General features: G+C 48.2%; 2 long non-coding RNA genes across 4 annotated transcripts in view; one reads left to right on the top strand and one right to left on the bottom strand.

Moving 5' to 3' along the window:
* Positions 1 to 26238, bottom strand: part of LOC106629652 (uncharacterized) — a 62526-nt gene that overhangs the window by 5831 nt on the left and 30457 nt on the right. For both annotated transcript variants that reach the window (XR_012583542.1, XR_012583543.1), the window contains 4 exons: positions 10127 to 10349; positions 5830 to 5963; positions 4890 to 5242; positions 4684 to 4810 (listed from right to left, as the gene is read on the bottom strand). This is a non-coding gene — a long non-coding RNA (uncharacterized LOC106629652). The remainder of the gene's footprint in view (positions 1 to 4683; positions 4811 to 4889; positions 5243 to 5829; positions 5964 to 10126; positions 10350 to 26238) is intronic.
* LOC141731433 (uncharacterized) lies at positions 9362 to 17082 on the top strand. 2 transcript variants are annotated; one of them, XR_012583545.1, is made up of 4 exons: positions 9362 to 10298; positions 10462 to 10553; positions 16088 to 16198; positions 16330 to 17082. It is a non-coding gene; the product is annotated as an uncharacterized LOC141731433 (long non-coding RNA). The 2 variants fall into 2 exon arrangements; XR_012583544.1 differs by having other exon boundaries at positions 9362 to 10553.

Here is a 26238-nt window from a genome sequence, read left to right as displayed (position 1 = left end):
CCGGGCAGTGCCAGCCCTGCACACTGGCCCCTAGAGCTGCCCGAGGCTCAGTGTGGATGCCAGGCTGTGCCGTGCTGCAGCTGGGCACGGGGTCAATGACAGTTAAGAGAGGAGCAGGAGTACACTGTGAGCTGGTTTTCAGCTAATTTAGCACATGATGTCAGCTGTGCAGGCTCGGGCTATTTCTATTCCCCCCATTAACCTCAGCCCTGACAGATTGTGCTGCTGCACTTCAGGGACCATCCATCAATGCCCAACTCCCAGTGACACTGCTCCCACTTCACTGATAGCGACTGAAGAAAAATTCCATTGTTTCTGAGGATCAGGCCTCCAGGAACCCATGGTGCTGCTGGAGAGGGGGATTCAGGCACTGGTGCTTGGCCCTTTCAGCCGGGTCAGTACCTGACCCAATGCGTGCTGTGAGTGGACACCAGGCTCTTGGCAAGGCCTCTTGCAGATGAGCTGAAAACCTGCTGTCCCAAGTCACCAGGGTCTGTGAGAATTTGACTATTTCTGTTTAACTTTTTTTGTCAGAGATGGGCAACTCTAAGTCCGAGAGTTCTACTTAAAATCTTGCCACCATCTTGCATACTGAATTTCTTCTGTTCTAGCAAGAATAGGGCTTTCAGTCTGAACCCCCTGTACTGTCAGTGAAAGATTACATGAGATATGTGATGTGGGACAAATCTTTCTGATTTTTCAGAGGAAGTTTCATTATTTCAATTTTCTCACGTTCTGGAGAGGAAAAAGAACTCCCGTACAAGGAGTCCCCTGGAAGAGGGAAAATTTCGTTACTTCAAAGGCTCTGTTAGAACAAAATATAATTTCACTCGAGCCTGACTTGTGGAAAATGTCAGAAAACTGAAACATTCAATTCTGAAAACACAAACAGGCACTCCTCCTTGAGCATCCTGGAATGAGGCTGGAATGCTGGCCCCCTCCCAAAGTGGTTTTTTCCTTCCAAGTTCTCCCTGGAATACACGTTTTGTCGGAACTCTGTGGCCTCCAACACCTGCAGCTACAATGATGGTTAATGCTGACGGTTAAGGGCTGTGTTCCACAGGAAGCCAGCCCATCCAGATCTGGGCAAATCAGCCCTTATTACTTATTTATGAGAGTTAATTTCATGTGCTGGCATTTCACACGCCATATGGAGGAGCGGCTGCCCGAGCCAAGCTGCAGGCAGCTCTCAGCTGCCTTTTTTTTTGTTGTTGTTTTAAATACCACTGCTCGTGACTGAAGCAAGGTTAATCACTGCTTTTACCAAGAAAAATTACTTCTTGAGAAACCCCAAATCCTCACCTCCCAGGCATGATTATGCCACAGAGGGCTGGTGTGCCCCAGCCAGGGTTCCAGCTGCCCGGTGCCTCAGGATTCACAAACAGATTGGCTTGGCAGGTACAGTTACAGATAATCGGATGCTGGGAATGTGCAGCCACGTCTATTAATTTTCACAAGCACCAGTTCCTCCCAGTATTTGCTCATCTGACGGTGACTGACAGGGGAACAGTCCAGAGTGATTTGCCACCACAGCCCGAGTGCTGCACACCCGGCAGCTCAGTCCTGCTGCTGTGTTCTGCGCCTCCACCATTGCTGAGAAACCTTTCCTCACCACTATCTTCTGTTAAATCTGGGGTCTTTGTCACTTTTGGGAAGCTTTTTGTTAGGGTACCAAAGCCCAGGTTTGACCAGAAACTCTTATTGTGTAAACCAAACTAGACCTGTGCAGACTGGGGATTTGCATTGCTTCAGCTGCCCGATAAGCTGATCCCTGACATCCATCCAGACAAAAATATACATCCAAAAATATACAGCTATTTTCAGTATTACTTCTTTTCAGATGAGGTATGTCTCCAAAGATAGCGCTGAGATAGATTCACAGGAAGGTTGTGGCATTTTTGGTATTTGCAGTATGAGAATGACATTTATGATAAGAAAAATGGAAGACATGTGGAGCAGTAATGATGGCAATAACACTTCACTGGGGACAGAGAAATTACGTAAGGAAATGAAAGCCGAAATGGAGGGATGGCAGGAAGGGGACCACAGCAGCTGGGAAGCAGAGAGCAGCAGTGCCAAGGTGGGCTCAGGGAGCAGCTTTTGTCTGGGGTGGGGTGAGCAGGAGAATAGCCCTGGCTCTCTGGCACGGGTGGGCCCTGCAGGAGCCCCGAGTGAGCCGCCAGGGTCTGAGCACGTGGGCACAACAACCTCAGCCACCTGGCTCCCCATGCATCCTTCCTCACCACAGCACCAATCCCTTCTCCTTTTCCCCACATAAACCTCTTTCCTCCTGGAGATTCCCATGGCTAGTGGATTCTGCACAAACCTGTTTTTCTTCATTTATGAGGCATCTTTGATTTATCTGAGAAATGCTACAAACACTGCAATAGAAAACTGTTCTCATTACAGTCTGAAATTAAAATTTACTAGAAGATGCACAAAGCAGAATAAACTTTCAATTAAAATCTAAACACTGTACTGAGAAGGAAAACTGGAGGGAGTTCCTAGGTTTCTTTGCATTGAAAATGCTTGAGATTTAATTTCACCATGACATCTCCTTGGAATTACACTGCTAATTGATCAAATTTTGTCTGTCTGTTATTTAAACTTTCAATAAAACTTAGATTAATGGAAGGTGTAATCCTCCCGGGCAGAACAAATATTCCCATTGTTCGTGCCAGGTATGGAATAGTAATGCCCCCACTAACAGCTTCTGCATGCAGCCTGGGAACAAGAAGTTAATCATAAAAGTGTGGTGATTCCTTAATTGCTTGAATGAAATTTTCTCTGTGTGCCATTCTCCCCGCCCCCAGTCTCTACAACTGCTGCTACAGATCTTTAAAACACACAGGCAGCATTTCCAGACTGACTTGATTTGCTCCTGATGGAAATGAAACCCCAACTTGCTCTACTCACGGTCTCCCAGAAGGACAGAAGCACCTTCAACAGCTTTATGGAATCAGAGTTAAGGAGGCTGAAAAGCCACTTAGGACCCCAAGTGGAACTGTTCCCCCAGCACTAAACCAAGGCCACCACTAAACCCTGTCCCCAGGTACCACACCTGCATGTCTCCCAAATCTACCCAAGAATGGGACTCCACCACTGCCCTGGGCAACCTGCTCGGGGCTGGACTCCCTTTCCGTGGAGAAAATTCCCCAGTGTCCAGTCCAAACCTCCCTGACACAGCTTGGGACGTTCCTCCTGGTCCTTGTGACCTTCTAGAGCGGATGCCCGCTGCAGTAAACATTAACTCCCCTCTCTGGCACCACAGAGAACTAAGCCTGAGCCAGGAGGCAGGAGCATCCTGCTCTCCTGGAATGCCCAAGGAACCTCTGTGCATCCCTACAGCTTCTGCACTGGCTAAGGGGGACCCCAAAATGCCTATCTGGCCGTGGGGACATTACTGTCGAAGAGCCTCTTGGCCACACACCAGCTGGACCCCAACATTTGCTGAGCATGGCTTGCACAGGCCTCCACAGGAGCTGCAGCTGTAAAGGAGCCCTTTGTTAGCACAGTGACCTCGACCTGCAGCTTTTGAAGATTTGGTGATTTTCCTACACAAGGCACTTGCTGACACAATGTATTTTTGGATGCTTCTGGGGGTAAAACCATTTCTCTATTTCAAGCTGAGTTTGAATAAATTATAGAAAGCCTCTCCAAGATGCAGAATGCTTTCCAAATTGCTTATTTTAGTTTTCCATCTCAGTGAGGACTAAAATCTCTTGCATTTTTAGAGAAAGTGATCGACAGTCAAAGTGCCACCTGTGGGATGAAATGGTTCCTGCTCCAGAAAACTGGGATCAGTCTTGGACAAAGGACATGCTACACAGACATGACAACACCACACGGTTCATAGATACTAATATTAGCACACTGCAAAAAATTAGAGCCCATTTTTTACCATTCTTTTCCACTGAGAGAGCAATGTATCTGTGCCAAACTGTTAATATCCACAGGAGGAGAAAATCATGCAGTATTTTTTCCTGATTTCTGCCTTTCCAGCAAATTTACTCTCTGCCAGACTAAGACCTTTTGTACTATACCTAATAAAAGCCAAAGAGGAGCACTAACAAGAGGGAGGAAGAATTCAGGAAGCAACACCTAGTTTGTATTCCTGCAGTGGTCCTGTTTGTTGTGAACTGCTAAATTAACTCCCATTAATTCATTGTGAAAACAAGCTGTAGAAAATAGCAAGGAACTTACAGTTTCTTCTGAATTAATGCTGCATGGTAGCACTTTATTTTAAGAATAATTAACGGTAACTCAGTGGTGGAAAAACCATCTTTTGATGCCTCTGAAGCACGTCAGGGTAGATGGCTATGATTGTACCTGTTGGGAGTCCTGCTTAAAATATAGTCAAATATTTTCATAGCTGTGATTCATCTTTTCATCCTCCTAGGCCTGTGCTATATTTATTACATATGCACTTTAAGAGGAGAAGAAGGAAAAATCTGGTGCACCTGAAAGAGGAATAAAAGGGTCCATTTCAGGCACTCTGCTCACAGCAAGCCAGGTGTCACTGGGACATTACTATGGGCAAGAACAAGCAGGAGGGATGCCGATCCCCAGGTCAGCTGCAGGCCCTCGGATGTCCCTTGATGAAGGTGGCAGCCCTTGGAGCCTGAGATAAGATCCCTGGCGGGGGCTGTGCTGTGCTCCCTGCAGAGCTTTGATATCACTCACCTGAAACATGGCAAGGTCTTCTTTGCTGGGCTGAGACAGGGCCTGTGGTGGGAGCTTGGCAGGAATGTGCAAAAATTATTGATCCAGGTGAGTGGCACACACCATCCTCATTAAACCATCAGTGGGGCTGGAAATGAAAAAGATTCATGTCTGCTGCAGGAGGCTTTCAGGGATCAATATGTTCCAACATATGTTTTAATACTTACTCAGTTCTCACGCGTGTCTCATGGGATTTCTTTATTTATTTTTTTCCCCCAAGGTTATGAAGCCAACTGTTTTTTATGTGCTCTGAGGCAGGGAACTGATTTTCATAATAAATCTCTTTCCTAGCAAGTGAAAAGCATGAAGCTGAGTTTCTTATCCAAACAGAGCATGATCAGATTACGCTGCGCACAGAGCCCCGGCTGCTCCCGCTGCGCGTTGCTGGAGCGCTCCAACACCTTCGGGAGATTATTGTTCCAAAAGGGGCTGAACACAACTCCTGCTTGTCCGTACTTCTGGAACATTTTCTTCTCTCTTTATCTCTCCTTTTCCCAGAGGATGCTGTGCTTTGATGTCTCTGTAACACAGATCACACTGACACTGAGAGGTGAGTGGCTGTGCAGAACCATACTGGAAGTGGGAAAAGCTGTCCTCTGCAGCACTGGAGGAGGAGGGAGAGCAGCCCAGGGAATGGGATTTGATAGGAAAGAAAGGGGAAAGGGCACGAGACTGTTGAAGCATGTGGGAGATGCAGAGCAGCCTTGGTTGTGCTGGCCTAGGAGCACAAACCAGTTCACAGCTGCTCTGTAACTTGGCTTCTGAGGCTCATGGGCTTGGTAACTAACCCAGCTCCTCATCAAACTAATTAATTGAGAGAGCTCAAGGGGCCTCTTGAAGCCAGTTCATGGCAGGATGCTGTGAACAACTCCCTCGCTCACTGCAGAACACAGGACTGGGCTCTCAAACGCAGTTCAGCTCTGAGCAGGTGGGGTGGGTGTGCTCAGAGCTGCACCAGGAGTGACCCCGGCCCCTCGTGGTGCTCTCAAGGTCCTGGGCCGCCGGGGGGGCTGGGATGCTCTGGCCTCCCCTGCCCTGCTGGCTGGCCCCAGAGGCGCGGTGGCCGCTGCTCCTGCCCAGGTCACCAAGGCCACACAAATCCTCTACCTGAGGTGCCCTTGTCCTTCTCTTTCATTGCAGGGAGAAGCGACGAGCTGCCTCTGCAGCAAACGGGTGATGAGCAAACCGTGTGCGACACCTCCCACGTGTCTCGGCGCTGCAGCTCGCTCTGGGGTCCATCCCTGCTGGTGGGAAGGAAAGACAGGACGCTTTCACACCCTGCTCTCATTAGCTGTGTGAGCCTGTGCTGCTCTTTTCTCAGCACTTCTTTCCCCTCTCACAGCAAAACCATAGGACAGGAGAGAAACACTGCTGGATTCAAACCTGGGCCTTTATACAAGAAACTATTGTATTCCAAAAGTCCTATCCCAGGGGCTAAATAATAGGATAGAAACAATGTTTGCATGAAATCCAAAATCAACACAAGAAAGGAAGTCTTTGCAATTGCAGAACCCCACCCAAGACAGCTCAGATTGTCCCAGTATTGCACTGGAAATGCTATTTATTTGTATTCACACCACCATAAAACTACCTTCAGCCAGATTTACAGGCCTGTTATTTTCTAAGTGTATAATGTATGGTAAATACAGGCCTCTGACAGCACAGGAAGATACAAAAGCCAAAGGGCAGGAGGAAGCACATGCTACTCCTTTTCACATGCCAGGAGAAGGGATTTGGAAGAACCTTTGCTGTTCTCACTACAGCACATCCCTGCACTGACACCCATGGTACCTGTGCCTGGACACCATGCTGTGGTGGGAAGGATTTGAATTTGCATCTCCCAGCTCTCCTACACAGAGCGCAGAATTATCATTTGTAACCTAAAATTCCCACTGAAACATTCCTTGGATAATCCCTGCTGTGCCCTGTGCCCCTCTGCCCTCCCGAAGTCGGAGCTGTCACAGAGCCTGGGGCAGGTGGCAGCTCCCTGCTGAAGGAGAGAGTGCTGGGAAGCACAGAGAGCTGCTTTGGGTGCTGGGCTGACTGCTCTGATTTCACCCTACAGCACAAAGTGCTTGTGAGAACCAAAACATCCAGCAGGTGCTGAAACTCCCTCCCTTGGTGTGGGATTCCGAGCTGAGACACTGCCAGGATGCAAGGCCAGCTCGGCCAGGCTCACCCCAGGCACAGCCCTGCCCCAGCTGGGAGGGTCTGTGCAGCTCCCAGCCCGACCCCTCACACCAGGGCTAAGGACTCATCACCAGTTCCTCATTGTCATCCTCAACAGGGGGACCATCCCGGGCTGTGCCCTTCTCTCGCTGGGACAGCAAGTGATAACTGTATCTGACGTGATGACACAATTCCACAGCTCACAGGCCCTGGAACAGGGACTGCTTGTTGGCCATCCTGCCTGAGAGACCATTTAAAAATAATTAGAAGATGTAACAGTTTATGTGGTGTATGATGCTTTGATCAAGGTTTTTAATTAACCTATCTTGCTTTCAGCTACTGCAAGTTCATTTCACCCTCACTGACAACATCATACAGGGATTGACTATAACCCAGTGGAGAGCATGAGCCACAGGGCCCAGCTGCGGAGCTCCTTTAACCCCCTGGCCACCAGTGCTCCTGACAGGGCCCCTAAGGGACGTGGGGCGCTCTGAGGGGCGAGGTGGCTGGGAGCAGGGGGCAGCAGCAGGCTGTGCCAGATGCTGGCCAGGCACAGCCGCAGAGCCGGGCAGTGCATCCATCAGCACTGCTGCCACGCCAAGGCCGGCCATTCATCAACCAGTCAATTGGGAAGCAGCACGGGGGCATGGCCAGGACACGTCTCAATGCTGCTGCCTTGGAAGGGAAGTGTCAGGCTGGAATTAGTCACCCGAGTCCCTACAGTCAGAGAGACACAGGTCCTTCGCAAGGGTAATTTGCTCCATCAATCTGTGTGGAGACATTGAACCACTCACACGATGTTAAGTCAGTGGGGAGGGAGGTATAAATGTCACCTGACATTAATGCTGCTGCCTCTGCATGGCAAGGGAAGCTGCTCTCTGCATCAGCTCAGGGCAGATCTGCAGTGGCAGCGAGCTGGGGAAGGTGGAAGACAACCACAAGTCATGATGGTCCTGCCAAGAGCTGTCAGAAGGACCAGGGCAGGGAAGGAATTAAAGCTCTCCTGTCTTCCAGAGTCCTGTTCCTCTACTAAAGCTGCCATCAGAATGAGCTTGTGCTCAAACTGCTGAATGTGGGTATCTCCACTGAGCCGCCACGCTGAGCTGTGCCCCCCAGACTGCTCACAGGGCGTGGATTGCTGCACGCCACCAAGCAGCACCACCGTGCCCCTGAGCAGGAGATTGCCTGTCCCACGGCTCATCTTCCCGCAGAAACTGCCCTAAAGGCACTGACTGGTACAAGCAGCAGCACTGTGTCTGCTGGTGCTTCCACCCAAGGTCACAACATGAACTTGATATTGAACAAGAGCCTAAAACAATTTTTGGCAAGTGAAGAGACTTACAGTGTGCTGTGCCAAGAGCTTTCCAAGAGGCACTGGAGCAGGCTGTGCTAATAAACCCTGCGGAGAGCCATTGCATGGGGAAATGCTGAATCATTGCAGCATCCTCTGAACAGCCACTGGGCCTGGATAAATCCATTCTCTGCAACTACTTTAAGAAGTGTTTCTTAGGAAACTGTTTTTAAACAAAATTGACATTTCTATTTCATACCATTATCTTAAGGAAAGGCTAATTAAGCCCAAGCTCTTGGAATAGAAAGATTTTCTGAGTCTGTTTCCAAAACTGTCATAAAAATTTGCATTTTCATGATGTTGTTGTTTTCTTAAAAAAACCCTCTTCTACACCCTGGTCCCACTGCCCTGAGATATTCCTGCAGACAAGTGCCTTTGTCTGCTTTTTTTTCCCGACAGCTAGATTTGCCAGAGAAATCCCAGATGGGACTGAGACTCCTGCCCCACTGTATTTTCATAAAACCTGAGCCACATCTTAGTAACAGCAATTCTAAAGAAAGTAGAATGCTGGTGATGGGAAAGCACCTCAACTCCTTATTGAGGAATGGAAAAAAAGACAATAGCAAAAGATTCAAAGAAAGAAAAAATTAAGTTGTTTATAGCAGGAACTTTCCTTAAAAACTTGAATACCTGTGGAAAATGTGAGAATGAAATAAGAAAAAGATTTATTGAGTCTCAAAGTCTCCGGTTAAAATTAAATGTGGTGAGAAAAGTGGCTTTCCACTTTTAATTGTCTTTACCACAGTAACTGTGTGTCAGTCTCTTCTAAAAGCCTATTAATTCTGTAATTTAGTGCTAGCAAGAGCTGGGAGACAGTCAGAACCGTCACCGTTCTTTTTTTCTTAATTCATTGACTAAATGTCATCAGGCATCAATACTAGGGGGGGCTTTCTCCTTCAAGGCTTTAAATACTAAAAATTTAAAACTTTTAACAGTTTACTGAATAAAAAAGTACTGGCACATCAGTTAACAGAAGGGGTGCTATGACATTGTATGTTGGTGTCTTAATTGTGGCTAAAAATAACCTGACAGGTCCAAAGAGCTGTTGAGTGAACAATTTTCCAGGCAAGAGAGGGAATTAGCTTGTTTAACTGCTGCAGCTAGATGCAATGTGTGTGTTTAGCCATAGTTTTAGAGTTTATTCTGAAACTAGCTAGAGCTGGTAATAGAGCTATTAAGGCAGAGACAGCCTGGTAGATGAATTTCTTGACATTTGAGATTGTATAACAAGCTAACTGGCAAAAAACCCCATTACCTCAGAGCTAGCAGCAAAACAGTGTCCATATTTGAGCTTTTAAAAATCAGGAGGAAAGGTACTCAAAGAAATAAATAAATCAAGGCATGGGCCAAGGGGAACAAGGGGACGTGCAGGGGCACCAGCATCCCCCACGGGCACTGGGGAGCTGCTGGCACCCACAGCTATTTCTGAATGGTCAGTTATCACAAATAAATCCCTGGGGCCCCTGGGTCACTTCTGCGGCTGAAGCAGCAGCAGAACTGAAGAGTCACCTTGAACAAGGGCTGGCACTGGAAATGAGAGCTTCTGTGTGCTTATGGAGGAATGCTGAGGGTGGACCCCAATCTCACTCATCCATTCCAGCTCTTTGTGCATTATTTCATGTAAACCAGGATGCAATTTCCCTGCATCCCTCCTGCAATCCATGGGTAGAAGCCTATAGGAATGTTTTTCATTATTTGCTGTCTGTTTCCATTTCCCAGGCCTGCTGAAAACCACAAGAGGTTTTGTAACTGGCAAAATCTGAGATTTAGGTAACTCTTTTTCTTATCTGAATGTATTTCTTACAGTGCCTCAGCCTGATTCACAACTAAACTTCCTTTCTCGTAACAATTTTCAGTGTAATTGAAGTGCAGTTTCGTACTCGCCTGTTGTCAGGGTGCTGCAGCCGTGGGCAGGACGGTGCCTCCTCCTGCTGAGTGGGACACAGGACGCAGGACACAGGGCATGCCAGGGCTGGGCACAGACACCGCTCCATCACTGCACTGTGGCACACACACCCTGGCTGCCACCATGTGTCACTTTGTCCTCCAGCGCCAGGTAAGCAAGCACACTATGTTAGCCTGGCTGGCAATTTATTCCCTACTGAATCTAATAGAAAAGAAAAAAAAAAGCCCTTAGATTCAAGGTTTCAGAGTTCAGGACTGATTTTTTGCATATACTTTGTTCCTCACTTCAGAACCATCGGGTTTTTTTCTCCCAGGAACATAAACAACTGAATTTTAAACCAGACTCAGCAACTAACATGACATTGTGAAGGACACACCAGCACTTATCATCTCTCCAGATGAGTTGGTAAGTATTTATAGAAACATTTCCTCCTTGGCACAGCTTTAACTAAGCAATGTATCTAATTTCCTCTGGAGAAATGTGTTGGAGAAATCAGTTAGATAAGTCTCATCATAAATAGTAATAAATAACTACTCTGGCACAGTTGCTTATTTAGTGAAGTTATTTGAATATCAATGGCTTTACAGGTACAATCGCAGGGTAAAAATCCATGACAGTAAACCCCCCAAACTAAATCCAGGATTCTATGGTCTGAATTGCAAGGCAAGATGTGGACGAGGCTACTGGAGATAACAATGTATGGAATAACCCAAACCTCCCGTCACACATCAGAGACTCCATGGAGAGTCTGAGACCGCCCAGAGCAGGCAGCCGGGCTGAGGGGCACCGGGGCAGGGGTGCTGCTGCACGGGACAAGCTCAGCACGAGCTGTCCCTGCTGAGGGCACGGGGGCTGCAGGGCTGTGACCCAGCCGCAGGGACAGCGGGGCCGGAGGGACCAGCCCCGCAGTGCTGGCCCTGCTGCTGCTCCCTGGGCTCCCCATCCCCATGGTGAGATGGAGCTCCATGGAACTCCCTGTCCTCTGCACACAGCAGTGATGCCTTGGGTTGCTTTGATGTTAGCAGCAGGAGACATCACAGCAGTGCTGAGATGCTTATTATCCCCTTGGGTTCTTTCCTTTTATTCGTCATGGGTTTCAGCCTGTTGTATAATATACATTTTTCAAGTTAAGCATCAAAACAATGAATACAAATGAGCGAGGAAGTGTTCGCTTGCTGAAGGAGGAGAATTACTAAGAGCAACACTGTGCAGTATTATAATGCATTTCCACTACTACACCATTTGTATTAATGTATTAGAGACATCTACAAAGACAAATTGCAGCTTAGTTCAAAGGGAAGAACACTCAAATGCCTGTAAAACGCTGTAGGCTGCTCTCAGAGATGCTCTCCCTGAAACAACATTTGGATTTCAGATCTCTCCTGGCATCAAGGACAATATGCTCCCACTCCCTCTCCCAGCCACACCGGTCTGTGGCAGCACGTGGGTGCCCACGGGCCCTAGGAGGGGGATGGCCACTGTCCCCACTGTCCCCAGCCCAGGGCAGTGCCTGGCTCCAGCCCTCACTGCGCTGCATGCGTGGACATTGTGGGCAGATCTGACAGCACTGGCTTATGCCAGTGAAGACTTTGTTGTTGAATATAAAGTAGCTTCAAAAGCTGCGGGAAGATCTCCCTGGAACCTCCTCTCCCCTTCAGCATTTGGAGGTTCTGAATTTCCAGCGAGAATGGACAAACAGCCCCTCAGACTGTGGGACACAGGACTCCCCTCCGTTCCACAGCCCTGCAGTGGCTCAGGAGCAAATGCATCGTTTTGGAAGTGTCATTTCTCACCAGCACCAGGGACCCTGCAGATAAAGAGCACAAACCCAGGCTGGGAACACAGAGGTCACTCAGTGCAATGAGATCTCTGGGTAGGATGAATCAGATGAGCCATTTTCAGGACATTAAGATTGTTTACAAATCCAGTCAATTTTTATTTTGTTTTGAATGAATTTGTGTACGTATTTTCTTTTGCCCTCTGCAAGCACAGTCATCCTTTCTGATCTCCTTCCATCTCTCCCTGGCATATGGTATTTTCATCTTGCTAACAGGATTACATTTACTCTGCCAGGCTATAGCAGGCACCCAGTTTCATTCAGACTTCCAATGCTTCTCTACCAATGTGCCGCTATTAGCAAATGTCAGCCCTGGAGCAGGGAGGTGGGAGAGAAGGAAAGAGTAAAACAAGAAAGGGGGGTGGGGGTCATTGAAAGAAAAGGAGGAATGGTGTTAAAAGCAGCTGTTGGGAGCACAGAGCTGCTGGTGAGCGCCTGGGGCTGGAGCCCTGGCACACCGCGGTGCGAGGGGCAGGGAGAGGGGACCCTGCGCCACAGCCCTGTTCCATCCTGCCGGGCCCTCCTGGCTGGGCTGAGCACCACCCACAGCAGCCTGGGGACAGCAGGGGGATTGGGGGGCCTGGTCAGCGCTGCACATCCCGACACCGTGCTGGCTGCGAGCCACCAACCAAAGAAACTGTTTACTCTTCCTGGCTATCTCATGTTCATCAAAAAGCCGAAAACCAGCTTTGTTATTCCTTAGGTATCATCTCCCTCAGTGTTTGTGCCAGCTAAAAGGGACAAATTCAGCCAATCTACAGGTGCATGCATCCAGGTTCTGTTTGCTATGTGCCAGGTCTCCTCAGCTGGCAACACCCCTCACTGCAGGTACCACTGTGGCCACCTGGAGATGCATCTCCTTTACATGCCCATCCCTTCCCTGTACATCTTGCAAGAATAATTAATTAGTTCAGATGATAAAGCACCGTGGGGAAGGAGAATCAAGGTTAATAACATATATTAATAAAATATCAGCAAGGAAAAATGACTAGCAGTGTCCCAGCTAAGCCATCTCCGTGACCATAATCTGTCCCTGTCTTTGAAAGTGGTTATATCTCAATAGATCAGGAGGGAAAAATAATGGAGATGAAATAACACTGCAAGGTTTCAGCTCCACATGAATGCTCTGCTTGCTGCTCCAATGGCAACAACCTGATGTGCCAAGGAGCAAGCTGGGTGGCTGGCAGCACCCTGGGAGTTGTTCCCAGTATTTGCTCTGAGGGACATTCCAGCCTGGTGCAATACCACACACAAATGAGGGACAAGGACCGGGTCCAGCCCTGGGCACAGTGATGTGCACACCAGCCCTCAGTTCTAGGTTTAGGTTTGCAGAGTGGAAATAGTCAGCTGCCAGAGAGCTGTGGTTGTCATGCTGCCTCAAAACATCACCCAGATTCTCTTTTTAGCTTGTTTAAATACATCACTTTATCATTCCCAGTAAATTTCCCATTAAGTGTTCCCATCAGCAGAGAAGCCATGGAATCACACCATTTATCTGAGGTTTCACCACTGCCCCAACTAATTACCTGTCCCCAAGTCATGAAGCAGCCAGAGAAGCAAGACAGGCACCTTCTGTGACAGGCAGGTGAGGAAAAACATTTTATCTTCACTGCTGCCTCTCACTCTTGCCCGGGAGAAGAGCTGAAGGGCAGGAACACCACCACCACCACCACCACAACAACAGGAAATGCAAAGCCTGTGGAGAGGCGTCTGCAAATGGCATTTGCCCATTAAATTGCACCATCAGAGGGGAAACTGAAATTCATCTCACCACAATAAGAGGAAAGCCTCAATCCAGAACTTCCTTTCTAGAGCCAGACCCCAGACCCCAGCTTCCAGCAGCTGGTAGGGGCAGGGTTTGGATGCACAGCCAATCTAAGGGGATTGATTTGGACATTATAGGAACAGCAGCTCCTCCCCACTGCAAGCAAAGCAGGAACCTGCTCTGCTCTCTAGCTGCTATTGATTTATAACACTTCAGAAACCTCTCACTATATAGTCTTTTAATGCTGAGCTGTGAAATGAAAAGACATTTTCACACCATTAAAGGGAGGTTAATGTAAGATGAAAAAGAGAGTATTTGCATTTAATGAGTGAATTTGAAGAGCTCGGCTGGATTTCTTGAAGGCTGTCCCTGGAAAGCTTATTCCTGTATGGAGAAAAGTTTCTTAAAAACAAGTGTGTTCCTCCCCTCGCCAATCCCAAAGCAAAGGACATTTTTAAAGTTTCATATGGTCTGGTTTCAGAATAAGAACTAATAGCTCCAAGAAGTCAGAGGGTGGGAAAGCACGAGGAACCTGGCAAGGAAATGACACACATGTGGCTGCTCATGAAGCTTGTATGTTTCTTTTCCCAGTTTTCCATTTCTCTCAATTCCAAGTGCTGCAGCACAGCACCAATACATTGACTTTATGCATAATTGAGTAACAGCAGATCTTTCCTTTCCTGTTGCTGTTCCTCAGGAATGCTCCTGGAGGCCAGCTGTGTCGGGGACAGATGAGCCCAGCTGGCTCTCCGGGCCCTGCAGCCCCGGCCCCAGCGAGCACAGGAGGGTCCCGGTGCCCCCAGCCCAGCCCTGGCAGCTGCTCCATCACCCGACACACACGCTTCACTCCAGCCACCAACAGCTCCTGAGCAGCGTGCAGCAGCTGCGAGCGCAGATCCCCGCACTGATCTATGCTCCCATTCGTATCTTTTGATATCTGGAAGCAGAGAATTTCAGCGAAAAAGGGCTTTCCACTAAGATGACCATAAATCTCAATGTGTTTACAACAGAAGACTGACCAGAAGAGTTTATTAAATCTCTAAGGGATTTGATGTATATCAAACGGTTACATAAAGTCAATACTTTGGAAAGAACTAGACAATAAATACCCTACAAGAGGCAATATTTCTATCACAGAGAAAGCAATCACATAAAGATTAGGAGACCAATTTCAATACTGAATGTCAGTCTGCTGTAAGAAGACATTTATTGTTTTTCTGAGTTACCACAGAAGAGTGAGATAAGCCATAACAATATTCTGAGCCCAGCTAATCATGCTATCAAACGCAGAAATACTCTTTCACCTTTTAAAAATCACTTTTCTACTTCGCAAATAAAAGGAACAACTTCTTGAAGGTGCAAGGGGAGGGAGGGAAGGAGATTTATCATGGCAGGTGGTGAAAAATCTGGAACTGCTGCCCCTCAGCCATGAACACAATTCAAGGTTCCTCTGTGGGTGCAGCCCACCGCAGGGACCCAGGTTCTGCTCCAGTTGCTACAACTGGTTCAAGGACCAAAGCATCACCTGGCACAAAGGTCGAGGGCTTGGGAACTCTTTTTAATGGACGAAATATGAAGACCTATGACAAAATATCAACATTCAGCATGCAAAAATGCCACTTCTTTAAATTCTCCAAAACAATCCCGACAAAGAAATTTCTCCTTTAACCGTTCAGCTTAAAAGAAAGGAAAATCTCAACCAGTTTCATTTTAGCAGAAGCCAAAGGACAGATGTCACTGGGGAACAGTATTAACCCACTGGTATTTCAAGGGCAGCTGCTTGTTTCACTGCCATTGCCTGTCGCCCCAGTGCGAGGTCCTGCCTCCCCAGGCAGTGTTGTCCTCCTGCCCCAAAGCAGCTCCTGCACCGCAGCGCTGCGCTCGGGTGATGCTGAGCATTGCAGCTTTGAGCTGCAGCCCTGCCCACTGAGGGCACACCCCGCTGGCAGCAGGGCAGGTGCACTGTCCTGCCTCCCAGCACTCTGGGAAGGATGTCAAACCAAGGACTAGAGGTACTGGGATACCCTGGGAGCATGGGTTATTCAAGCCATAGAAGCTAACCTGGAAACTGCCAGTAGCTCCAACCATGCTGGTGGGATGAGTTTGAGAGCTTGGGTTTGTCTGGCTGAAGCAAAAATTTCAAATTTCAATACCAGAACAGGAGCTTAAGAAGGAATGTCACTTCTGCACAGCACGTTTCCCCCGCCAGTGGGGAGCACAGCGAGCACACCAAGATAAACCCTCTGCAGCAGAGATTAGCTGACAGCCTAAGTGAGCACAGCTATTAATAATGACCCGGTCCAGAAGGGAATCATCAATTATCCTTATCATCCTCAGCTTGTACTTCTGGAAAGATGAATCCAGCAGATTGGTGTGTACAGGGAAGAAAGGAAATGACACGGAGCTGTTGCACATTGTTATCGTGAACTGAAACGCAGTGAGATGGAGGTAATTATCAGCAATTTCAACACAACCGTACCAGATGCATCAATGCTGTAACATTGAGCATCAGTGGGTAGGAGGTACAGGAGGTACCACACACGATTTTTTTTCCAAATCAACCTTTTTATCTCTTACAGGATCCACACGGCAGTGCTCAGAGGCCTGAAAATTCATTTGAAAAGAGCAGGAAGTTAATTCTGCAGAGGTTATTCCTTCACTAAGCCCTGCACTCTTCCCTTGCCCCAGCAAGAATAGTGAGTGGCTTTCTGAGAAGTCACTCTCGCAGTCTAATCAAGCCTGTTCTCTCTAATTGAAGTTAATCACAGGAAAGAGGTTAGAGAGGATGGTCCTGGTGAGCGATGCCATTCAAGGGGTCCAGTGATGTCACCTGGCATAAGCACTGAGGGCTCTGGCACTGGTTTTATTTCACCTGTTTACCTAAAGAACTGCTCTGATCTGTTTCTAATAGAACAATAATCTGCACTCTTCTGGGGCTGGAGAAGCTGGGTTTCTGAGGGAATTTGACAGCATCTTTACTAGTTTATGGCAGAAAAGAAAAGGCACTTGAGGGGATTTTGTTTGTCACTTGAAAATTAGCCTAGAGGAAAAAGAATCTTCAATTCAAATTTAATTAAAAACTGATGAACCAAAAGCCTTGTAGTGGCTCTGTGAAATCCCATTCTTACAAGAACGTTGCCCTAATAAGAAGAAAATAAACACAACAGATTTAAAGCAAAAACCCAAACAGAAATGGGCCAAACTGTAATTCAGTGGCACCAGACCGTTTCCAGAACAGAAATTGTCCCACTGCACTAAACAGGGGCTTTAAGGGAACTGCTGAGCTGCTTCTGTACTATTGCCAACATCCCATTAAACTTACTGTCATTATCTCATCCATCTCTTTTGGTCAAGACCTCCTGGCCCCGCGGGGAGGGGACGTGTCCCTGAGGTGCACATATCCCTCTGCACTGTCACACAGCACTGAGCCGGGGTAATTGCACACAGCCAAGGTCAGCTTTGTTCCCTACAACATTAGAGCATGTTCATAAACAGCTAATAAACCCACGGATGAGTGATGACTTGGCACAGGAGGAGGAGAGGTCAGTGGCGCTCAGCTGCTCCAGTCTGCTCCAGAAAGGGAAAGCAGCAAGTCCCCAGGGTGGTTTTGGGGATGTCACTGGTGTTACCGGAGCTGCTGTGGGAAGGGTTGAGCAGGGCACCACACTCATGACCTGTGCACTCACACAGCCCTTGGAGGCATGCATGTGGACGTGACCCACTGCAGCAAATCTCTGAGGCCAGAGTGTATGGCTTCACTTTACCAGCTGGACCAATTTAATTAACTATGGGAACATTAATTATTGGCTGATGCTGTTTTTATTTTAGAAAAACCAACTGGCATTTCACCAGGTCAATATAATGCAAAATAGCCACTAACCCCAGCCTGAGCTCAGGCCCCAGATACTTTAGATTGATGGTAATTTCTCTGCAGCTCTTACTGGCAAAAAACAATTTTTAAAATGGTCCTGAATACCAGACCAGCCAGAGGAATGAAATTTCCTCAGATACTTAAGACCTCCTGTTTATCACCCCCTGTAGCATGCGATATACATGGTTGTATGTTTTCTGTCACCAGTGATTTATGAACAAAACACATTGTTCAAATAAGCTTAATACATAAAGACTGGAAGCATTCTGTGCCATGGTCTTGAGGCAGCAATTGCCTGCCCTACCTCTGGGCCTCCTGCTCCATTCTGAAAGACTAGAGGGGCTGCAGGAGGCCAGAGGCCAGCAGCCACCTATGCCACATCGCTGGGACAGGGCTGCTCAGGACAGGGAGGAATTTCAGCCCTCTGCCTGGGGTGTTGCCAGGAAGTCATGTCTCGGTTACAAATGCAGGCAAAACACTACCCTGACTCCATAGACGGTTTAGGCACAACAATGTATTAGAATGAAAAGAATGATGAGAGTAATTCCATGTTTCTTTGTGATTCTGGTATTATGGCTTAAACTCTTGGCCTAGCTTGAACAGCTTCTAAGTTGCACTAAAAATTCTTCCAGTGAGAAAGAAAAAGTCCAAAGAAAACTGTGTTATTGAAAGCAGAGGGAGGATGGAGCTTGGGTGGCTCCTGTGCACCATTTGGACCTGCTGCCTCTGGTTCCGAGTTGCTTCTCCTGCTGATGGCCTGCACGGCTCACACAGACCGGGAACAGCTGGAGTGTCACACACCATCACCTGCAGCCCCCACGCTCCCCCTGCGCCTGCCCTGCCTGTCCTGAGGCTGCTGAGACCCACGTGGGGCTTGCAGAGCATCCAGCCAGCTCTCACCGCCTCCTGCCCACCCCTCCCACTAACGGACACAGCACAGCCATTTCCCCAAACTCCTGCATTTTTCTTTCCATGATTATCTTCTTTAAAAAGGCACGCACTGAAAATGAGATGCAGAGCCAGCGGGCTCTTTTGAGCTATGGTTATTAGCTGTGTGGAGGATGAAAGTGGTACGACTCCCCAGATAAATATATAGTTCATTAAAAGTGTTCAGGATCACTCTATTCTGCTGATCAAAAGCCTAAATCACACAGTTAGCAACATTAAGGAGCTGTGTTATGATTTGAGTTATATCTGGATAAACCCACAGGAGGACCAAGGGAAGCCCAGCGGCGCTGGGGCCCGGGCTCACTGCGGCTCTGCTCCCAGCACCGCAGCCCAAGGCAGGATTTCATCCTGTTTTCAACAGCTTAAACCACTCTGGCTGTTGGGGAGCAGCAGACTGCACACATAAGTAGGTGCTTTCTTCCTCAAACCACAGCTGTCAGGTTCCTCTCGAGTTTTAACCGGGCAACAAACCTAACAAGCACTGCCCAACGTCAGAGGTATTTTTAAAACCGCACCAGAGCTCTGCTTTCCTTAGTGTCCCTGTGGAATGCCATGAGTTTGGGGAATGGGCACATCCTTGTGTCCTGAGCTTCCAACGCTTATGGAGTGTTCAGGTAAGGAATGTGTGGGTCTGGCAGGTGCAGGGAGGCTGCAGACTGGCTCTGTAGTCACGGGACAATGACGTACTTAATGCCACAGTTCTGGGCTTACTGCAACCAGAGATACGAAATACTGATTCTGGAGAACAACTGCACTCTGATTTACGCAGAGCTACCAACACTCAGCAAAGGTGGTTGTTGTCCCATCCCTTTTGTGCAACTACTTCTTTTATTAAGCACACAGCTTAATGCAAACCCAGAAACTCACAAATCCTCTGCATGACCAGGCTCCAGCCCTCTCAGGCAGAGACCTCTGCAAAGTCCAGCCTGACCTCCTAAGTCTTGGCTCAAAACCTGCCACTCTCTGATTTCCGATCATTTCAAATTTGGCTCAATAAAAGCTATCTGAGACTGAGGACATGAATACTGATGACAAATTTTGCACCCAAATGATATCTCAATCAGTCATTTCTAAAGAGAGCACAAGTCTCTTGTTCAGCTTCAGGCTTTGTCAAGGTCACCACAGAGTCCAGGGGAGCTCCTTAGGAGGTGGTGAAGGAGTGCTGGGTCTCAGCACCTGTAGCAGCTCCTGTCCCACTCCTCTGCCACCTGAAGAACTCACCATTGTGCTCACCCTGCTCAAACAGGGCTTGCTCCTCTTTCCTGGCTGCTCTCACAGCCCAAGCTTTGACAACTGGATGTTCCTGCTTACCCTACCGCTCCTCCCATGGCAGCAGGACAGCTCACAGCTGAAGGAATCCCTGCATTTCAGTGTGGTGCAATTAAACAACAGGCACGCTAATCTACAGCAGGAGAGCACCAGTCTGAGACTGCTGTACCCCCCTTCCCTCTCTGGGAGTTCTTGGCCAGTCACTGATAAATTAAACTCGGCACCTCCTTTGACTAAGATGGATGGCAAGCTTAAGTGATATCCACTAAGCAAATGGCTGATTTGTGTATTCTTCCATTCAGGATTAGGCTAATAAGATGTTCATTTATGGATCTATTACTCAGTCATTTAACTGCTTAAAAGAAGAGCACCAGGCAAATTTCACTGTCCAGGAATTGATTTCCCTCTTTTTAGGCCAAATTTTAGTGGAGGGTTTGCAAAGGTAATTTAGTGGGACATATCAAAACATCATTAAGATGACAGAGTATTTTAAAATACATTAAAAAACTTGGGACGCTTGAAGCCTCCAGGTTTAAGGCAGCCCTGCTCCTCCCCAGCTGTCTTTTTTTGTGGTTCCTGGAAGGACACACAATCAGGGTATTTTAGACTGAGAGGTGGAAAGGGGCTTCCAATGACCCTTTGGGGAACCCCGAGCTGTCCCCAGGCAGAGCAGGTCTCTGCAGGGCTGCTCCCAATTGCTGCATGCTGCAACCTGTAACTGCAGCACCCCCTCGGTGTCGCAGCTGCACCTGCTCCAGCCCTGGAGAGCAAGCAGTCGGTCACATCAGGCTGTCCCAGCAGCACCAGCATCTGCCTCCCTTACTGCCTGTCATCAGCAGCAGGGAGGAGGTTTGCACATCCCCGCTCACACCGCTGGGACAGTGCTCAGCTCAGCGCCCATCGTGGGCAGGAGCGCTGTCTGCTCTGCTCCTCGACTCACAGACTTATGGGGACAACAGGAAAATCCACAGCAGATTTTCAACATGAAGATTTGCAGTCACTAATCATCCACACCCAGTCCATGGAGGCTTTGTGTCCGGATAAACAAACCAGCACTCTGGCATCTGTGCAGCCAGCCTCTGGGCTGGCATTAATTCAGGCACGGGGAAAGGCTTTCTGCTTGAATTAAAATAAAAATCATCAGCTGCCTGGTTCTGCTTAATTAAACCAGGAAATAACTAAAGACACTGGTATTTAGGCTGCTGTCATCAGGATTCAGGATGAGCAGGCATTCCTGCACAAACAGCTCTGCACTGCTCTCTCGTCCCCAGCCCCATGCTTGTGTTCCTAACTCACAGCCGAGGTGCTCGCCCACCAGCCAGGGCTGGGCTTTATGGCTTTACCCAGTGCTGCTGCAAGCTGACAGAATCCTCCTCGCTGAGCCCTTTGGGGCACCAGAGACTGAGCTGTAACGCTCTCCACACCGGTCACTCGGGGAACAGCTCATTACCCGGGATTTTGATAACACTGCTGAGCGTTGGAGACAGAAACACAATTATCTTCCAGCCCGGATTTCCCAGCGCTCTCGTCCTCTTGCCTCACTGAAGCACAAGCTCTAATGGAGCACTCTGCTCTGTGAGATCACTGGTGCCTTCACAGAGACAGACAACAGGAGGGGACACAAGAATTCTTAATTTATACTTCATCTACTGGGTCTTGGTTAATTTAACAGGTCCTTAAATTCATACAACAAATTGTCCCTCCAGAAAACAGAGCCTGTGCCAGTATGGAACTGTTTCGTTTAATACACTCATTAACACCACAAAAACCCATCTATGTGTGTGCTGTCGAGCACTCCACATGGACAGAAATTCTCATGCACATCAGGGCTCTGTCCCTCTCTGCAATGTGTCTTTTCATGTAGACCACTAAGAAGAAAATACAAATGTTTTGTCCAGAAATCCACTTTCACCTGGCGGCATGCTTTGTCTCCTGGCTGCTAAGCATAGCAGGGGTGACGGGGCTTAGCACAGGGCCGGATGCACGGAGCAGAGGGCGACGCTCTGGCTCCCTGCGGGGAGGAGAGCTGCTGGCAGCCACTGGAGCAAGGACTCACAGCACCCTGCTCTTCGGGCTCAGCTCCCCTCACGAGGGCCCCACGGGGCACAGTGAGCCCCTCTCCCTGCCAGGGCAGCTGCCCATGGAGCCCAGCAGTGCCAGGGCACGGCCGCTCCTCCCCCAGAGCACAGGTCACAGAGAGGAGCACAAGCACAACACCCCGTGTTCTGAACACCCTGGGCAGAACACCCACAGAACACCCTGGGCAGGCAGTCTGTCTGTCCACCCACCAGCCCTCTGTGCCCTGACAGTGGCTTTCCGTGGCAGGCCCTCCTCCCCAAAACAGCCCAGGGAAAAACCCTTGCCAGGCTGGTTTCTCTGTGGATTCCACACTCTTTCAGAATCCAGGGCAGAGCACTGGGCTGTGACATTCATCTGTCTCTTTTGCATAATGCATTCAGAAGGGGATCTATTTTTTATTGCAGAATAATATGTCTGGTTTATATATTGGCATCTTTGTGATGTACTGACATTTTGTGCACATTCACTGCTCACCCCAGAGACAGCTGGTAACCGAATAACACTGTGGCCCTGTTTCACAGCACCAATTATGATCTTTCCCAGGTACTACTTGCTTCATTATCTGAGTGAAGAGTTTTATCTTACCTACCAGGCAAACCTTCCAAATTCTCAGCTGGGTAGATATAACCTTGAATATTTAGCTCAGCCATAATGGCAGCTAATATTCCTCTTAACTGCTGCTCTTAAACAGTTTCATCCTATCATTGTTAATCACATTAAAAGGTATTGGATATATAATTTCCTTTAATTATGTGAAAATATTGGTTGCTTCCTTTCTTTGGAGTGTTATGCACAGAGCAGCAGTGATTAATGCCAGAAGTTTCAAAAGGCAGTCAGAGAAAGCTCCTAATTGTTGATTTATGCTCTAATTGGAAGACACCTGTTTTTTCCCATCCTTTTGATCTTTACTTTCTGTATGAGTCCAAAATTATTCTGCATGTGTCATCATTACATTAATCGATACAAGTTTTGTCCTTCACAAATCGCCCTAATTGCTTCTCTCATTTAGACAGTCATTTGCTAACGAACACCGTCACCCACTAACACCAACAGAAGGATTTACTGGGAGCATTGAGCAGATTTAGAAGGGGAAAGATATCATTGTTAGGGGCAGTGAGCTTTTGGGACAAGACTTCAGAGAGCCAGCAGGGAAAGGGTAAACCAAGCAGTTCAAAAATAAGTCATTTGGCCCACAAAGCAAGATTTTCTACTCACCCATGTACACAAACATGGGTTTGGGTTTTCTGACTATGATTCCTGAATTTTTTTTTTGGAGGCCACAAATGACACTGGAGGCCACAAATGACACTGAGCCTTCTGTGACAGTGTAATAGGAAGTGCCTAAAATGACAAATTAGGAGGAAGAGTGTTTGTGACAGTGATAAAGGGAAAGTTTAAGGCTTGTATTTAGATAAATTGGCTGGAAAATTTGATCCACACAGTCTTTCAAATACGATTATACAAACATAATTTGCATAAATATTATAATTAAAATTCTGCCTATGGCATAATAAAGAAGGGAAAATAGTATTAAATGATCAAGGCATTTGAATGTTTGAAATATCACTGTGTGATGTTTCATGCTATCCATTAAATAAGTAATTTATTGCAAAATCTATCAAAGCAAAAGGAAATTAAGTCAGATAAGGCTGGATTTTTACTTTGCATGGTTTTTTTTCTGAGGATATTATTCCTTTCAGAGCACATTTGATTTTTCCAAGGTACTAACTCAGAGTAATTACAATACTGGGTCTGCTGTAGAGCTGTGACTCTCCAAATGCTGTAACTGCAGCATGGGGCAATGCACAGCTTAGGGCAGCAGGGAACAGGACTTGCCATTCCTGGATGGGAGTCCCAGCCTGTGTCCTGCTCTGTGCCCCCTCCTGCCACCTGGAACAGCAGCACAGGAGCTGGTGCAGCCTCGGGTGTCACATATGGGCAGCAGGGACACAGGCCGTGTGCAGGTGGGCAGCAGGGACACAGGCTGTGTCCGGGTGGGCAGCAGGGACACAGGCCGTGTCCGGGTGGGCAGCCCACACACAGGCCGTGTGCAGGTGGGCAGCAGGGACACAGGCTGTGTCCAGATGGGCAGCAGGGACACAGGCCGTGTCCGGGTGGGCAGCCCACACACAGGCTGGCTGCTGAGGCAGGGTCCTGTCCCAGGATGGCCCAGCCAGGCTGTTGTGAGCAGCCTGCACGCACCTGGGGAGCCTCTGCCAGGCGCCAGCACCCTCCTCTCCAGGTGTCTCCACAGTGGAGCACTGTTATTTTCAGCTGCCTGGAAAAGGCTCTCCTGCCCTGCCACAGCCTGACAAGTTTCATACAAACAACACACTGCCACACTGCTGAGCCCTGCTGGCTCTGGAACACAGGTACGGGCTGCTGCCACTTCAGTCACAGTTTTCTTCTGCACACGTGGACTCCCACAGCCCCTGGCAACCTGCTGCTGTCCTCTCTGCGCCCCTCCTTGCCCTTGGCACGGGCTGCCACAGCAGCACCTTTGCCCTGGCACACCTCACGCGCGCTGCCAGGAAAGGTTAACGAGGGATGCAGGCACGGGAGGGATGGCAGCATCAGCAGCTCCTGGGCACATACAGGAAGCATTGCACATGGTTCTCAGCAGCAAACCAAGCTGGTAGATAGCAGCAGCCGATTGCCTGCATCCCTGGCTGGACTCCCCATCTGCTCCTAGGACGTGTCGGACACTGGTGCCGGATCTCCAGACCCAGATCAGCCCGGTGTGTCCCCAGCCACCCCAGCCCCTGCCAGGGCCAGGGACCCACAGCATGAGCACCCCATCCAGAGAGCAGATCAGGCCGGTTATTTATCCTGTCTGTTGGCTCAGCCTGGTGGAGACCGAAAGATGAAAGGGCACGTAGGAAATGAGCTTTTAACTGCTCAGGGAAACAGCCTTCCTTATCAGCCACCACTGCTTGGTCCCTGCCACTGCAAAGATCTCTTTAAGCAAACTGTGAAGAAAAAGAGGATAGTAAAGGAAAGAAAACTTACAAACAGTTTACTGAAGCATCGAAACTAAACTGCTGCAAGGTATGTTGACCCTCTGATATAAATCCTCTGCCTTGTCCACCTCCAGGCCTGCAAACAAGGCAGCCTCGCCCCTAATGTCACTTCTACTGCTGAAAATTTGTGACATCAATAAAATCCTGGTTTGTCAGTACAAATGGAATTTTAAATTGAATTCTTATCAAATTAGCCTTTCATCAAGGTCATGCAATATTGTGTGAATAACCTTTTGTGAGGCTGTGTACATGGCTGCTGCCGGAGGTGAGAACGAGACAAATTCTAATGAGATTACCCAGCTGGAGCACTCAATAACAGGCAGTGGAGGAGATGGGGTGACATTAGGCTTAGCAATAATTTAAGTAAATGGCTACACCAATGCTTGAAGCACAATGCTTCACCTCCCCATCTCGACTGAACCCACACTTGCAGTGCCTCTCTCACAGGCCTCAGCAGCCCCCGAGCAGTCACAGCTCTGACACGTCAGCGCCAAACAGAATGTCCTGGAGGAACCAGAATGAATTGTATATGCATCCCCTCTGCTGGCTCTGCCGTGCAATAAAACTTCCCTTCCTTTCAGGGGAATGGTGTTTTGCAGCAGCAGCTGGAGGGATTTTCCATCAGCCTTGCACACCAAATCTGGGGGAAAAACCTGTTTTTCAGCACGAGGAGCCCAGTGCTCCGGGAGTCTGAGATGTGCACACACACTGTGAAGCAAGGACACAGCCTTGCTCCCTCGTGCTGGGCTTGGCTGCCCGCAGAGCCCCGATCTGTGTCAGACACTGCATCACCCATCCAGGCAGCCAGGAAGGGGCAACACTGCCCTGGCCCCCCAGCCCTGCTGTGCCAGCCCTGGGAACTCAGGACCCAGCTGAGGAAGCTGTTCCCACCATGATGGAATAATCCTAATAAATAAATATGAGCTGCTGGTGCTATCCTTTTAGATAACATCTTCTTGAAATGAAATATGTAGATCAAATTGCACAATCAAGAAATAAACTATCCAGCTGCTAAAACCTCCCTCCCAAATAACAAAATAGCTGCATATTTGACAACTCCAAAAAATATTTCAGCAAACATAATAGAGAAGTTAATGATAATTAGGCTGGTATTTTATGCCATAACACTCTTGAATGCCTACAAAATACAATATTTTCAGCAAAAGATAATTGAAAAGATTATTTGGCTTATCTAAAATAAGTTTTCCAAGCCTCAGCACATCTGTTACGAGAATTCCTGCAGATACATAGTGCAACTCTGTTGGCTCAACGGACTGCTCATTACTTTGAGAAAGAGGTGG

Source organism: Zonotrichia albicollis, chromosome 22 (genome assembly GCF_047830755.1).
Source record: "Zonotrichia albicollis isolate bZonAlb1 chromosome 22, bZonAlb1.hap1, whole genome shotgun sequence".
Lineage (NCBI taxonomy): Eukaryota > Metazoa > Chordata > Aves > Passeriformes > Passerellidae > Zonotrichia > Zonotrichia albicollis.
Note: the sequence above shows the minus strand (reverse complement) of the source record. Positions and strands in the feature narration are given on the sequence as shown.